We start from the raw sequence: 11,151 nt of genomic DNA on the forward strand, positions 1-11,151 counted from the left end.
GGGAGGCTGAAGCAGGAGGATCGCTTGAGCCCAGGAGTTTGAGGTTGCTGTGAGCTAGGATGATGCCACGGCACTCACTCTAGCCCAGGCAACAGAGTGAGACTCTGTCTCAAAAAAAAAAAAGTGCCATTACATACCACCTTATTTTTCACTTATTCATATTCACTCTCTTCCTCCCCAAAGTTAAATTCTCAGAGACAAGTAGGCAAGAAGATTCAGCAGTAGCAATAACGAGACAAGCCACCTGGAAAACAGGTTAAGTATAGGGGGCTCAAATTCAAGGTCATTTAAACAACCTCAGCTGAACAGAATAACACAAATCAAAAAGGTCAAGCAAGATGACCGATCACAATGCTGTCATTTGCAATACAGTCAAAGAAAATAAACTCACAGGTGTTGGTTAGCAGGCTCTTTGGGGAAGGCGGAGGAGAAAAAGACTTAAAGGAAAAATAAGTTTCCAAAGAAAATAAAGACTGGTGTTGAAAAATAAAAATGAGAGAGGCGATTCGGGTTACTGGAGAAAACTGCTTCAAGAAATTGGTACTATCTCCGAGTCCTCTGCAACACTATAAATCTCTTCATCTGGTGCTAAGTGCTGCTTTAACCATGTAATCCATCCGGCCCTCCGCCCCAAAATTCTGCGTACAAAAATTTTAGATACGTTTGGGGGCAAAGAGTAAACACTGTCCGCTCGGTGGTAACGGCGACCACGGCGAGGGAAGCTCCACACTCCACAGCGCGCAACCCCACCAAGCCGCTCCTCCAAAGTTGCCACCGCCCCGGCCGCGAGTCCCGGGACACCGACCCGCCACCTCGGGGCGCAGGGCCGGGTCCGAGAGCCCAGGCGCCAGCCCCCGCCCCTGCGCGCCGCCGCCGTCAATCAGCGCCCCAGCCCCCCGCCTGCGCGCAGGGGCGCGGCCCGCGGACCGCGACCGCGGCGCGTCGAGGGCTCCCCCCGACAGCCGCCAGCTCCGCCAAGCGGCGGGACAGCTACCCACAAAGCTGAAGGTGCCCGCGGCCGAGCCCGGCGCGCCCCGGTCCCGGGGACACGACCGACCCGGAGTCCGTGCGCAGCCGGGGCCGGGCCTCGGGTCCGTCTCGCTCACCTCTCGGGGTGCGCCGCCTTCCTCCGCCGCTGCCGCCGCCTCCTCCCTGTGAGTGCAGCGGGGTCTGCCCTGTGGAACCACCATACCAGTCCCGCCCGCTGCTGCAGCGCCGCCGCCGCCGCCGCTGCTCCGCCGCCTCAGCCGCCGCTCTTTGTTCCCCCTCCGAGCGCCCCCGCTTCAGCCGCCCGCCTCAGCCGCCTTGACGGGCTGCCGCTACGCCCTCCCGCCCTCTCGGCCTCCAGCCTCGCCCTCCTCTGTGCGCCCGCCGCCGCCTTCGCCCCCGCGCCGCCGCCGCCGCCGCCACCGACGCCGACGCCTCCTCCTCCGCGCCCCCTTCGTTTTCATTGAAAGCAAACAAGCATCATGGCGGCGGCCGCCGTCCCCCAGCCAGCGAGCGCCCCGACCGCCGCCGCCGCTCCAACATCCGGGCCGCCCATTGGCCGCCGCCGCCGGGCGCGACCATCCGGCGTCCGGCGGGGGAGCCCAGGCCCCGCCCCCTCACCCCCGCGCTGGGCAGCGGTGAGACGGCCCGGCGCGCTCCCGGTCCGCCTCCCGCCGTCCTGCCCGCCCCCGCCCTGGCTTCCCGCGCGCCCCGCTCCTCGCCTACCTGGGCGCTTCTGTTTTCTCCTCTTCTTGGCCCTCCTGCGTTTTCATTAGCTCTTTTTTTGCCTCGGGCTTCTCCTGTTATCTCCTTTTTCCTTGATCTTCCTCCTCTTCCTTTCTCCTCTTTCCTCAGGCCTTCGCCGGCCAGTCACCTGGACACACGGGCCAGCTCTCACTTTGGCCCTCGGCTGGTATCTGGAGCCGCCTAGAGACAGGGCGTTCAGGCCGGGCGCGGTGGCGCGCACCTGTAGTCCCAGCGACTCGGGAGGCCGAGGCAGGAGGATCGCTTGAGCCCAGGAGAGGCTGACACCACGGCACTCTAGCCTGGGCAACACAGTGAGACTCTGCCTCAAAAAAAAAAAAAAAAAAAAAGACAAAACATTCAATCGTAAACAGTCGGATAATTTTTCCTGCCTCAGTTACACAGAAAAAAATAAGTTAATGGCCCATTTCAGTCCCTTCATGGTAATTCAGCCCAGTAAATTAATGGACGATTTTGGTGGTGGGGTCCTAGCCTGAGTAACGGACACGGCGTTCAAAGATCAAGCTGTTCTTCCCAATTTTGTCATTGGGAGAAATAACAAAAACAATAAATAAATAAATAAATGCCAAGATGTTCAATTCAGGACAAACTGTGGTGATTGGAGATGAGCAGAGAAATGACTGGGCTGATTCCTGACGCTGACATCAGGAAGTATCAGTTGACTGGTGGTCAGGGCACAGAATCGATCAGACCCCACCCTGCCCTGAGTAAGTTCACAGTCTAGGGGCAAGGGTAACACCCGACAGACTGTCAACGTCCACCGGGGATTACACTGAAGGGTATGGCTGGAAGGAAAAGAACTAGCTACCCACCATCTATGTAGCAAACTAGGATGAGCTATTGGCTCCTTCCCTGAAAATCAACCCTGAAGAAATGAGAGAGAAATGGGTTCCAGGGACTAATAATAAGCAATAAAATGAGACACATACGCTCACTGGAGGCTGTCTGGAGCTGGGGGTGTGAGAAGTGAGTGGCTGTTGCCTGGGACAGAGGAGAGCTGGAAAGGCAAGAACAGATGAGGGACAAGCTGTTCAAAGATCAGGATGTTCTAGCCAGGGCAAGAGCTCTGTGCTTGCCTCTCCCCAGCATGGCCTTGGGATGGTCATTGCCTGCCATTTGCCACGGCATCAGCAGTGACAGCCCAGGCCTCTAGTGCCACAGGACACTGGACAAAGGCAGGGCAACAAAAAAGCCCAGCAGTTAACAAGTGCAGACTATAGGCATCCCTCCACTGCCTCCAGCCCTAGGCTGCTGGAGTCGTGCAGCCCTGTGCTGTAGAGCGTGCCAGGCTAAGGGGGCAGCGCCGACATCCAGCTGGGCCTCTCCTCCCCGTGTGAGTGCCGTGCCCTGGCCCTCTGTGCTCCAACCTGGGGAAAGGAGTGCCTTTCTGTAATTCCTCTGCCCAGAGGGAGCCGCTTTTTTGTGACTGGCACAATGTGGGAAGTCTGGTTGCATAACAAAAAACTTGGTAGCATAAACAACAACAATTTTATTATGTTTCGTGGTGTGGCTGCTCAGCTGGACAGTCCTACTGGTCTCGCTTGGGGTCTCATGCCTGTGCCTCAAGTGATGGCTGGGTGTTGGACATTTGGCACCTCAGTGCCCCTCACGAAGTCTCTCTGTGCAGTGTCTCATCCTCCAGGCTTTCTGTGCAGCCTCTCTCTCCAGCAGATTAGCCGGGACTTCTTACGTGGCAACCCAGAGCTCCGAGAGGGAGGAAGTGGAGGCTAACAGGCCTTCCAAAGAATGTTACTTCCTTGTATTCTTTCCCTCAAAGCAGGCACAAGCCCAATCCAGATTCAAGAGGAGAGGACATAGCAATGGAGGAGCTGCACACACACACAGGGAGGGGTCTTGTTTGCAGCCGTCTCAGCAGACTAGCTGCCACCTGCAACTCGCTAACAGTGGCTCTGCCTGGGCATGTCCTGTTCTTTCTGCATATCTGAAGAGAATCCTGCAAAATGTCTGCTCACCTTTTCAGAGCCAGATCAAAGTGACCCTCATGTTAGGCAAGACCTCCCAGTGCAAGTTATAAAACTCGAATTCAGTAGGCTTACGCAAAAAAGAGGTAATTTATCTATTCAGGTGTCACATAACTGAAACATTCAGACATCGTAAGATGGCATCAAGAATCGATCTCACTCCCGCACCCTCCACTCTGCTCTCCTCTCTACTGGCCTTTTTGCAGGTGCAGGCTTGAATTCCACCAGCTTCTCCACTTAGGTACAGAGAGGACTTCTTTCCTAATAGTTTCAGCAAAAAACCCAGCGCAGGCTCTCCTTGACCTGGCCTGGGCGCTGTCTCTACTCCTGTAGCTCGGCATGAGGTCCACCCCATGCGAACCCATGTATTGAGAGTCGGGGAAGGGATATTCTTCAAGGACACCTGGCCCTCCTCTGTGAAGGCTTCCCTGACATTGTTAGTCACAATTTCCTCCAGGTTCCCCAGCCCTGTTCCCCTCCTAACCACACTTACCAGACAACATGGTTATTTGTTTTTCTGCCTCCCCTGCCAGGCTATGAGCTGCTGGCTCTGACTCCTGTTTCTGTCCCTGCGCCAACTGGGGTTGCTTTTGAGTCTTGCAGGCTTTCTTATGTTCCTTCTTTATTAAGAGAATCTTGCCCCTCAGCCCGGGACGGGGGTGGGCGTGTGACCCAAGCAGGACCAACTTGGGATTGATCTGTGCTAAGCTAGGACCTTATGCAGTGGTGGCAGCCAGCACCGTCTTCCCAACCATCTGGATTAATGAGACAGTGATGAAGATGTGGAGTCTCAATGCCAGCTGCTGACGGCCTAATTTTGGTAGTTTTTCCTCTTAGCCTGTGACCTTTCCCAGAACCTACCCCAGGTATATGAGTCCATAAATTATCATTATTATTATTAATATTTTACTTACTTAGTTTGACTTGGGCTTCTGTCATTTACAATCAAAATAATGCTAATTTGATTCAGTAAATGTGTTGCATAGATGGATGGGCGGATGAATAACGAAGGTGAACACCCAGGTGACAGCTATGCTCAGTGATGTAGCTGTGGTGTGTTACTTCCATGTCCTCCTCTTCTTAACCCTCCTCCATTTTCATCTAGCTCTTTTGTTGCCTCGGGTTGCTCACTGTTATCTCCTCTCCTCCATCTTTCCTTGATGTTCCTCCCCTTCGTTTCTCCTCTTCCTTTTCCTTAGGCCTCTGCCTGTCAGTCACGTGGGCATACAGACCAGCTCTCTGACTTTTTTGTTTTCTCTTTTTTTTTTTTTTTAGAGATGGGGTCTCACTCTTGTTCAAGCTGATCTCAAACTCCTGAGCTCAAGGGATACTCTGGCCTCGGCCTCCCAGAGTGCTAGGATTATAGGTGTGAGCCATCTCACCCAGCCTACAGCTCTCAGACTTCTGATCTTAGCCAGTATGTCTGCCTGAAGACAAGACATTCAGTCGTGAACAGTCCAGTGAATAATTCTTCCTGCCCTAATCACGCAGCCTGGGAGACCTGCATGGACTGAGCCCAGCCAGGCCATGGGGCGGGGCTGCCCAAGGCTTTGGGGCCCAAACTCTGGAGTCAAAGGAGACAATTCTTCTTTGAATTTTGGCTCTTCCGAACTTCTCTCTGTGTTTCACTCTGGGATTGCGATCAATCTTCTTTCTCCTAGGAGTAAGTCCCCTATTTTTAGCAATCTGATAGGTAATGGCTCTCTTTGCATTTTGATCTTCAAGAGCCTGTTCTTCAGTGCTATTTTCTTCTTTCTTCTTCTAGAACTTTTGTTTGTCTTCTATTTCCTTACGGTATTTCAGTTGAGCTCCTTCATCAAAATCAGAATCATCAGAAAGATCTGTAACAGCAGAGGCAGCAGCAGAAGTATTTAAAACAGACTTTGGTTTTTGCCTTGGTGGATTTTGCCTTTGAATTGAGTCCTTTCGTTATACCACCATCCTTAAGTGTGAGTAGATGACAAATTTCTGAGGACAGCTTCTGATCCACAATCAACAGCTTGTTAATCAAATTTCGATAGGTAACAAGCCTTTCTATAACAGGAAGTCCATGTGCGGCGGGGGGGGGGGGCTCTCCTAGCTTTCAGGATCAAATAAAAACTGATGTTGGAGCAATAATTCAAGTAGAGGTTGTACCTGGTCTCAAGTATCGGCTTCCTTTGCCGGGTGGAATGATCCCTTGCTCCACCAACTGTAACAGCGGCTCCAACTCATCCCTCACCTCTGTCGACTTCAAGGTCTTCTATCAGCTCCAAGAGCTCTGGTGATTCCTTTCGCAACATTTTCAGCTTCTCTTTCGCTGAAACTTTAGCCAAATCCTTCACAACCCGTGTCTCAGCCTCATCTTCCTGAGGCACAGGTTTTGCAAATGCCTCCACCCACTCAACCCCAAAATCATCCTCTTGCAGGGCCTGGGCTAGGCGCCGCTGAATGACCTGTGCCGCCTCCTCCTCTTCTCTTTCCCCCTCCTCTACTTCTTGTGGACTCTGCCGGCCTCAGAACTCGGAACCATAGTCAGTGTCATAGTAAAGTTATTTCCTCTGTCCCCAAAGACAAACTGGGATCCAGAGAGGCCTCGGCCTCACTTTGCACGGAGCTCCCACCATCATCACCATCATCGCCATCTTCCTCATCCTCCGCACTCCCTCCATCTTCGTCGTCCTCGTCGTCTATATCTAGGGCTAGCACCTCCTCCTCCTCAACACCATGCTCCTCGTCTCCACTCTCTACTTCGTTCCAGCCCTCAGCCAAGACGGCCCGGGGTCGTGCCTCATGCAAGCCATCTACCTGATCTCGGTAGAGGCTGGAGTCCCCAGGTGAGGGTGGCGATCCTGAATCGTCGTCATTTTCGTCAGCAGGGCTGCGACCCGCGCTGGCTCGCACAGCTGCCCGCTTGGCTGCTCCGCGCCGCCGGCATCTCCCCACCCGGGCTCGCACGCGGCCTCAGGCCCCACAGCGACACCGGAATTTCGGCCGCTTCTGACCCCGGCGCACGAACCACGCGCCCCGGCAAAACGCTGCTCCGAACAGCCGCGCACCGGACCACGCCGGACGCCGGGACCTGCGGCAGGAGCATCCGCCTCCTTCCGGCCCCCAGAATGCTCCGCGCGGCGCGCGAACCCGGACTTCCGGTCACTGCCTCGGGCGTCGTCGCGTGATCACCTTCCTTTTCTCAATTTTCTTTATTTTATGAATTTCATAGGGCTACTTTTTCTTGCATTTTCCCCTTGTATTCAATAACTTTTAAGATATGATATTCTCATTGATATTACTTGATAAATTAATATTTTACTTCATGTTTCTTCTTTAACAAATAGTTACTCGTGAACTTTTAAAACTTGCAGATGGCTTCGGAATTCTGGATAGGTGGGGGCAGGTAAGGGCGGAGCAGGAGGAAGCTGCCTTTTGTAGTTAATTTCTCAGTTATTTCTTCGTGTTAAGAAAATACTCTGTACAATTTCTACATCTTAAAATTTAGTTAGATGTTCTTTATGGCGGAGTAAAACAATTTTGATAAACATTCCATGAGTATTTGAAGGGAGTGATACCTTCCATGAGAGATTCTCACGGTTATAAGTGAAAAATAAGAAAAAGAGTTTCATTGCAATTCTTAAAAAATAACTAATTTTTATTGAGTGCATATTTTGTGCTATGCACTATTCCAGGGTTTCTCAACCTTGGTACTACTGGCATTCCGGGCCGGGTAATTCTTTGTTAGGAGGCTGTCCTTGCGTTGCAGGGCTTCCAGCAGCATCCCTGGCCTCTCCACCCATCTCTAGATGCCAGTAGCATCCCCACCAGTTGTTCAACCCAAAGTGCCTCCAGACAGTACCAAATGTCCTCTGGGTGCAAAATCACCCCCAAATGAGAACCACTGCAGTATCCCAAGGGTTTACATTTATGAATTCATGTAATTCTCATTACAAACCTATGTGGTACTGTAGCTAACTGTAACCTACTGTTATCTTCGTTTTAAAAATGAGTATGTGTAAAAAAAAAATGACTATGTGTAAACAGAGTAAGTATCCATGAACAAAAGCCTGGTGAAGTTAAAAGTAATTTTCCAAAGCCACATGACTATTAAGCATCATTTGTAATTGCAAACAAAACCGAAAAAAAACCCAGAACCTGGAATCAACCTAAATGTCATTCAATAAATTGTGGAACATGCATACAAAGGAATGTAGAACAAATTAACTGATTTATTTATGATTTATTATTGATTTATCTGTGATGAATAAATCTCAAAAACAACATTGAGAGAAAAGCAAATTGCAGACACCTTTTAGATGAGGATAAAATATGCAACATCACCTGTGATCTCTCTGAGGATGCTAATTAGAGTTTTCCTTTGCAATTTCTTTTCCGTTCCCAGAATTGTTCTTGTGTCTGTGGGAGCCACAGGTTGGGTCTCTTTTTCTTGGTCTTTCCCTTTCAGGAAGCTGGCTTTCCTCAAGTGTCAAGGGGCTCTCGTTTTCTGTTCACATGTGTGTGGAAGAAACAACTACAATATTGGGGTAGCACTTGTTGACTGATAGCTGTCAACCCAGGGCTGACTTTGTACCTGGAGACCAGAACCGTCGATGGCAAACCCTCTTCTCCCAACCTTGGCCAGCCTGGCACTTGTCTGCCCTGGCCAGGCAGCTGGAAGCAGTGCCCAAACTCCCTGCTCAGCCGGGTGGCCTTGAGGACCCCAGGGGTGCTGCCCCAGCCAATTCACCCACTGCCCCATTCCTTTGTGGAAACCTTTACCTACCAACATCTCCTTTTCTTCGTGTTAGGGGCTCATAGGGCCTTCATTCCTTTACTCTCGTTGTAACAGCATCTTGGGGAAATAGCAGGAACTCAACAAATGTGCACAGCCACATCAGTTGCCACTCCAGTGTCTGCCCTGCAGCTTCCAAGTTTATATCGCTGTCGTTCCCTCTTCTGTTCTTCCCACGCTTGTAAGTTTGTGTATGTGTGTATCTGTGTGTGTGTGTGCTAGTACATGCACACACACACACAGACATACGCACCAGTTGTTGAAATGCTGGGTGCAGTGCCTCACTCCTGTACTCACAGCATTTTGGGAGGCCAAGGCAGGAGGATCGCTTGAGCCCAGGAGTTGGAGGTTGCAGTGAGCTGTGATGATGCCACTGCACTCCAGCCTGGGCAACAGAGCAAGACCCTGTCTCAAAGAAAAGGGAAAAAAAGGAAGGAAAGAAGGAAAATGCTGAAATATCTGGGTCCCATGCCCCAGGTTCCCCGACATCCCCAGCCTGAGACACCCCACTATCCACAATCCAGCAGCTGAGGGGGTAGGGCCTGATTCAGCAGGGAAGGGCCTCCACATCCCGCCAGCTCCAGGGCCAGTCTTGGTCCTGGGTGGCCAAAGTCTTCCTGACTTTGTATATTTTGAGTGTCACCCTCTTGGGAGGGCGAGGAGCCACGTGCATAGGGATGATCCTGATGGCCTCATCCCTAGCTCACAAGGGCTCCTGGATGATTTACTGCCAGCCACATTTGTTCACAAGTCACTGGCGTGGACTCCGAGGCTGGCGTTCAGACTCTTCCACTTCCCAGAAGTGTGATTTTGGAGCCGTCACCTTAACTCTTTGAGACTCAGCTTCCCCGTCAGTGAAATGGGGGTGAGGACCTGTCCTGCAGAGTGGTTGGGAAAATCAGAACAAACACTACGTGCAGCGAGCAGTGTCCACGAAGAGGGCCGGGCGGTCACCTCCCTCTAGGACGGCGCTGCAACTCACACGAAGGCCACCAGGCGGAGCCACTGGCGCCAGTGACGGCAAGCGGCGCGCCAGCCTCCAGCGGGCATCTGCAGCCCTTGTCGCTTTTGTTTGTTTTTTCTTTTAAAATGATGGCACCGCAGGGAGACAGAATCAGAATCTCTGGGGTTGGGGCTAAAACATGTGTATCTTAACAAGCGATTTTAGTCCACACTATGAAAATCTGAGAGCTGCTGACTTACAGCACCAAGTGGGCACTGGCTCCCTCTCTGCCTCCCTCCTCTCCAGAGCAGGGTCCTGCCCCTTGGCTGTCCTCGCTGTGGCCCAGGACACCCTCGGGCCCCGCTGGACGAGCCCTGGGATGGATGGGATGGCCCCTGTTGAGTCCATTTCCTGGCTGTGGTCTCGGCTGTACTTCAGGGCGCGGCTTCTGTGCACGTCCTCCAGCCCCACGTACAGCCTCTGGGGGGGACCGGACCCTGCAGCCTACAGGGAGAGGCGACTGGACACACAACGCCCATCATGGGACGCATGATTTCCCCTAGCAACGCCCTTCAGCAAGGTTAGCCAAAGGAAGGTGTGTCAGAGGTGGCTGCCACAGTCCAGGTTAGAGACGCTGGAACCTGAACTCAGGTGTGGTAGAAGGAAGGGAGGAGAGGACAGATTCAGGACGTGTTTGAGACGTGGAGCGGGAGGGGAGGGAGAGGCACAGGTCCAGAAAAGCCTCAATCTTCCATCTGTGTTCTTAGAAATGTGGAATCTGGCCGATAGCTTCAGCTACTTGGGAGGCTGAGGTGGGAGGATCACTTGAGCCCAGGAATTCGAGTCTAGTCTGGGCGATATAACGAGACCCTCGTCTCTAAACAATAAAAGTAAAAGTAAAAAAAAAAAAGAAATGCAGGCCAGGTGCGGTGGCTCACGCCTGTAATCCTAGCATTCTGGGAGGATCGCTTGAGGTCAGGAGTTCAAGACTAGCCTGAGCAAGAGCAAGACCCCATGTCTTAAAAAAAAAAAGAAAGAAATGCAGAATTTTGGGCCTCCCAGACCTGCTGAATCAGAACTTGCATTCTAGCAAGAAGACCTCCAGGTGATTTACGCATTCCTTGAAGTTTAGAAAGCCCTGGTCTGGATGACTAGGATGCTGGCTGTCGTGAGCAACGACACCGCCCTTGGTAGGGGATAGAGGGGGAGGAGCTGGAGCAGGTGCGGAGGGATACGTGAGCTCCACGAGGTCTACAGAGTTTGGGGGAGCCTGAAGACACCAGGTGCAGGGTCTGGGAGGAGTTGAGCATGTGCCTGAAGCGGGGGACTCAGAGGGGAGGACAGGATGTGGCAGGAGGTGCAGGTGTGGGAGCTGGGAGCGCACCTGTGGCGGCTGGAGTTCCGAGTGCAGGCGAAATCCTTCTGGGAGGGTGAGTAGCATGGACGGTACCCGGGCAGCCACAGATACGGGTGATGCAGATTTGAACTCAGCTCTTCTGACTCCGTGGTGGGAGCCTGCGCTTGCCTGTCATTCAAACAAGTGTCTACAGTGCCACAGGGACTCTCAGGTTGGTGTCGTCTGCCTGGATCCATCCTGGCACCCCGTGACAGCTCATCCACCTGACGCCTCCACCCGGCCCTTCACTGCATTGCACGCTCGCAGTCCCCGGCGGAACTCATGCCGAGGCCGTGGTCGTCCGAGGCCCCCT

General features: G+C 52.6%; 1 protein-coding gene and 1 pseudogene across 1 annotated transcript in view; both read right to left on the reverse strand.

The window, feature by feature from the left end:
* The window catches only part of CNOT6 (CCR4-NOT transcription complex, subunit 6), an 88,088-nt gene extending 86,899 nt beyond the window's left edge, over positions 1-1,189 (reverse strand). Inside the window, exon 1 of the mRNA XM_012660888.1 lies at positions 1,107-1,189. The gene's annotated coding sequence lies outside the window, so the exon portion shown is untranslated. The remainder of the gene's footprint in view (positions 1-1,106) is intronic.
* Positions 1,190-4,450: 3,261 nt separating this feature from the next.
* On the reverse strand, positions 4,451-10,883 carry LOC105823638 (annotated as a pseudogene).
* Positions 10,884-11,151: the final 268 nt, after the last annotated feature.

The sequence above is a fragment of the Propithecus coquereli genome, unplaced genomic scaffold, assembly GCF_000956105.1.
Source record: "Propithecus coquereli isolate 6110/MARCELLA unplaced genomic scaffold, Pcoq_1.0 Scaffold689, whole genome shotgun sequence".
Classification (NCBI taxonomy): Eukaryota; Metazoa; Chordata; class Mammalia; order Primates; family Indriidae; genus Propithecus; species Propithecus coquereli.